The sequence below is a fragment of the Tursiops truncatus genome, chromosome 3 (genome assembly GCF_011762595.2).
Source record: "Tursiops truncatus isolate mTurTru1 chromosome 3, mTurTru1.mat.Y, whole genome shotgun sequence".
Taxonomy (NCBI): domain Eukaryota; kingdom Metazoa; phylum Chordata; class Mammalia; order Artiodactyla; family Delphinidae; genus Tursiops; species Tursiops truncatus.
Genome location: NC_047036.1, coordinates 77,602,493 through 77,607,661, shown reverse-complemented (window position 1 = coordinate 77,607,661; position 5,169 = coordinate 77,602,493).

Sequence of the window (5,169 nt, the reverse complement as noted above, 5' to 3'; positions counted from 1 at the left end):
CAGAAAAATTAGGCAATCTATTTTCCGTGCTCCTCCCTGACTCTCCCAAGGGTCCATCTATTTAAAAGTTCCTTCTGAGTGGGCTCAGTACCACTTCATTTATCCACTCCCTCATTTATTCATTAATTGCAGAGTAATTAAAATGGACCAAGCATCGTGTTAAACAGCACATTTTGCTGCTGATTTGGGGTCTAGCTATTCACATTAGCTAGAGGGAGGGCCAGAGAGGGAAGCAAGAGTATAAATAAATGCTTATAATACCATGTGATACATGTTTTAGTTGAGGTCTGGGCATGAAACTTCCATTGAAAGTTCAGAGGAAGGAGAGAGTAACTCTACCTGGGTGAGCTGGTAGATACTTCAGAGAGGAGATGATATTTAAGTTGGGATTTTAACGATGTGTTCTCCAGTTGAAGTCCTCACTGAGTCAGAGCTGAGGTGAGCCTGAAGGACTTTGGTGACAGCAAAGAGTTGCCTGGTTGAAAGTCGGCTTGCTCTTTAAAAGTATATTAATCCTCCTGAACTCAAAGTATTTGGCTGGCTACCAGGGTGAGTTTCTGTTTTAAAAAGGTAAAACATTGGAAAACAAAGCAAGCTTCAGGCAACAGTCTTTGGAATCAGAGCAGACGCAAGTGAAAAAGTTGATGGATGTGAAGATGTTGTTGTCAGTTAATCTTTTCTCTGGAATTGATATATTGTGAAAGGCATCCATTATATCTCTGAAGCAAACACAAAATGATACTGAACCAAAGTGTTCTATACTCCTTACAGGTGGTGGGGCAAAAAAGGATCCTTCATTGCACCTATTTTGACACAAAACTAAGGTATTTGGGGACCCTATGGGATTAACAAAAACACCTCTCTCTCTTGCATATCAATCATTGTTCAGAAGTAGAGGCAACAGCCTAATGAAGCCATCATGTAGAAGGCAGTGTTCTTTTTGAAATGTATCATGGACCAGGGCCTCTTCACGGAACCAAAATGATATTTATCGTGGACTGGAAAAGTCCTTTCCTACTGAGCCTGTGTCACTACGTAGCACAGATATTCAGGCAGCACCTTCGAAAATGAATGCTCTCCACAGCCTGCCGACAGCAAAGTGTGTTGCCAACAGTTAGTGAAACGCAAGAAACATGAGTGACTGTGTCTGCGGAAGAGATCAGGACACGGGTCTGTGTAGGATCAAGGGGCCTCACGCACGTCATCTGCCTGGACCCTTGAACGGGAAGGGCAGGCATGGTATGGAGAGGAGGCTCCTTGCCAAACTGTGTTCCTTAAAATCCAATTAGCAATGGAATCCAGCAACTGCAGCAGCAAGCAACACCAGCGTACTGTAATCTTTTAAAAATAATTTATAAAAATGACATATTTTTGCATAGGTAATATATATGATACAAAATTCAGAAAGTATCTAAATGTAGACACAGTTCAAGTATGCCTCACACCCACTCCCGACAGTTCAATATTTCACTTCCTTGGAGAAAACCACCACTACTATCAGTTTCTTGTGTCTCCTTCCAGGGATCTCATGCTTACAGACACACATAAATATTTATGGAAATAGTATAATACTATGCAAATTTTCTGCAGTTTGATTTTTTTTTCACTTAAAAATATTTCTTGGACATCATTCCACATTCCCAATGAGTTGCCTTTTTTTTTTTTTTTAATGAGCTACATCGTATTCCATTGAACGGACATATCATAAGCATTTAACCAATCCCACCTTAATGGACATTGTCTTAGTCCCTTTAGCTGCTATATATAGACTGGGCAGATTACAGAAAACAGAAATTTATTTCTCACAGTTCTGAATGCTGGAAGTCCAAGGTCAGGATGCCAGCATGGTCAAGTGAGGGTCCTCTTTTCGGTACATAGCTCGCACTTTCTTGTTGTGTCCTCACATGATAGAAGGGGTGAGGGATCTCTGTGGGCTGTCTTTTATAAGAATAAAATAACCCCCTTCATGAGGGCTCCATCCTCATGACCTAAGCACCTCCCAAAGGCCCCACTTCCTAATACCATCATCTTTGGGGGTAGGATTTCAACATATGAATTTTAGGGGGACAAGCCATACCAGACATTGAAGGTAACTTTCAATCACTAGCTATCACAAATAGTGCAATGGGTATAAGTATATCAATGGTAAAATTTGTAGAAGTACAAGTGCTGAGTGAAAGAGTGTGTGTACATGTAATTTTAATAATTTTGCAAAACTACCTATGGTTTAAGTTGTATCATATTTCACCCCCACCCAATGTGTGTGAGTTTATTTCTCGACACCCTATCACAATGTGTTATACAACTGTTTGCTCAGTACTTCAATTTGAAAGGCAAAAAAACACATTTCATTGTAGTCTTAATTTATATTTCCATTTTTTTTAACATCTTTATTGAAGTATAATTGTTTACAATGTTGTGTTAGTTTCTGCTGTATAACAAAGTGAATCAGCTATATGCACACATATATCCCCATATCCCCTCCCTCCCCTGCTCCCTATCCCACGCATCTAGGTGGTCACAAAGCACTGAGTTGATCTGCCTGTGCTACACAGCTGTTTCCCACTAGCTATGTACTTCACACTTGGTAGTGTGTATATGTCAATGCTACTCTCTAACTTCGACCCAGCTCACCCATCCCTCTCCCTGTGTCCTCAAGTCCATTCTCTACATCTGTAACTTTATTCCTGTCCTACCCTTAGGTTCATCAGAACCATCCCTCCCTTTAGATTCCACATATGTGCTAGCATACGGTATTTGTTTTTCTCTTTCTGACTTACTTCACTCTGTATGACAGACTCTAGGTTCTTCCACCTCACTACAAATAACTCAATTTCATTTCTTTTTATGGCTGAATAATATTCCATTGTATTTATGTGCCACATCTTCTTTATCCATTCATCTGTCGATGGACACTTACGTAGCTTCCATGTCCCGGCTATTGTAAATAGTGCTGCAATGAACATTGTGGTACATGACTCTTTTTGAATTATGGTTTTCTCAGGATATATGCCCAGTAGTGGGATTGCTGGGTCATATGGTAGTTCTATTTATAGTTTTTTAAGGAATCTTCATACTGTTCTCCATAGTGACTGTATCAATTTACATTCCCACCAACAGTGCAAGAGGATTCCCTTTTCTCCACACCCTCTCCAGCATTTATTGTTTGTAGATTTTTTGATGATGGCCATTCTGACTGATGTGAGGTGAAACCTTATTGTAGTTTTGATTTACATTTCTCTAATGATTAGTGACGTTGAGCATCCTTTCATGTGTTTGTTGCCAATCTGTATATCTTCTTTGGAGAAATGTCTATTTAGGGCCTTCTGCCCATTTTTGGATTGGTTTGTTGGTTTTTATGATATTGAGCTGCATGAGCTGCTTGTAATCCTTTGTCAGTCACTTCGTTTGCAAATATTGTACCCCATTCTTAGGGTTATCTTTTCGTCTTCTTTATGGTTTCCTTTGCTGTGCAAAAGCTTTTAAGTTTCATTAGGTCTCATTTGTTTATTTTTGCTTTTATTTCCATTTCTAGGAGGTGGGTCAAAAAGGATCTTGTTGTGATTTATGTCATAGAGTGTTCTGCCTATGTTTTCCTCTCACAGTTTGATAGTGTCTGGCCTTACATTTAGGTCTTTAATCTATATTGAGCTTACTTTTGTGTATGGTGTTAGGGAGTGTTCTAATCTCATACTTTTACATGTACCTGTCCAGTTTTCCCAGCACCACTTATTGAAGAGGCTGTCCTTTCTCCACTGTACATTCCTGACTGCTTTATCAAAGATAAGGTGACCATATGTGCATGGGTTTATCTCTGGGCTTTCTACCTGTTCCATATATTTCTACGTGTTCCACAGATCTATATTTCTGTTTTTGTGCCAGTACCATACTGTCTTGATTACTGTAGCTTTGTAGTATAGTCTGAAGTCAGGGAGCCTGATTCCTCCAGCTCCGCTTTTCTTTCTCAAAATTCCTTTGGCTATTCGGGGTCTTATGTGTTTCCATACAAATTGTGAAATTTTTTGTTCTAGTTCTGTGACAAATGCCAGTGATAGTTTGATAGAGATTGCATTGAATCTGTAGATTGCTCAGGGTAGTATAGTCATTTTCACAATGTTGATTCTTCCAATCCAAGAACATGGTATATCTCTCCATCTGTTTGTATCATCTTTAATTTCTTTCATCAGTGTCTTATAGCTTTCTGCATACAGGTCTTTTTCAGGTCCTTCTCCTTAGGTGGTTTATACCTAGGTATTTTATTCTTTTTGTTGCAATGGTACATGGGAGTGTTTGCTTAATTTCTCTCTCAGATTTTTCATCATTAGTGTATAGTAATGAAAGATATTTCTGTACATTAATTTTGTATCCTGCTACTTTACCAAATTTATTGATTAGCTCTAGTAGTTTTCTGGTAGCATCTTTAAGATTCTCTATGTATAGTATTATGTCATCTGCAAACAGTGACAGTTTTACTTCTTCTTTTCTGATTTGGATTTCTTTTATTTCTCTTTCTTCTCTGATTGCTATGGCTAAAACTTGTTGAATCATAATGTTGAATCATAGTGGTGAGAGTGGGCAATCTTGTCTTGTTCCTGATCTTAGAGGAAATGGTTTCAGTTTTTCACCACTGAGAATGATGTTGGTTGTGGGCCTGTCATATATGGCCTTTATTATGTTGAGGTAACTTCCCTCTATGCCTACTTTCTGGAGAGGTTTTATCATAGATGTGTGTTGAATTTTCTCACAAGCTTTTCTTGCATCTATTGAGATAATCACATGGTTTTTATTCTTCAATTTGTTAATATGGTGTATCACATTGATTGATGTGCGTATATTGAAGAATCCTTGCATTCCTGGGATAAACCCCACTTGATCATGTTGTATGATCCTTTTAATGTGCTGTTGGATTCTGTTTGCTAGTATTTTGTTGAGGAGTTTTGCATCTATGTTCATTACTGATATTGGCCTGTAGTTTTCTTTTTGGGGGACATCTTTGTCTGCTTTTCGTATCAGGGTGATGGCGGTCTCATAGAATGAGGTTGGGAGTGTTCCTCCCTCTGCTATATTTTGGAAGAGTTTGAGAAGGATAGGTGTTAGCTCTTCTTTAAATGTTTAACAGAATTCACCTGTGAAGCCGTCTGGTCCTGGGCTTTTGTTTGTTGGAAGATT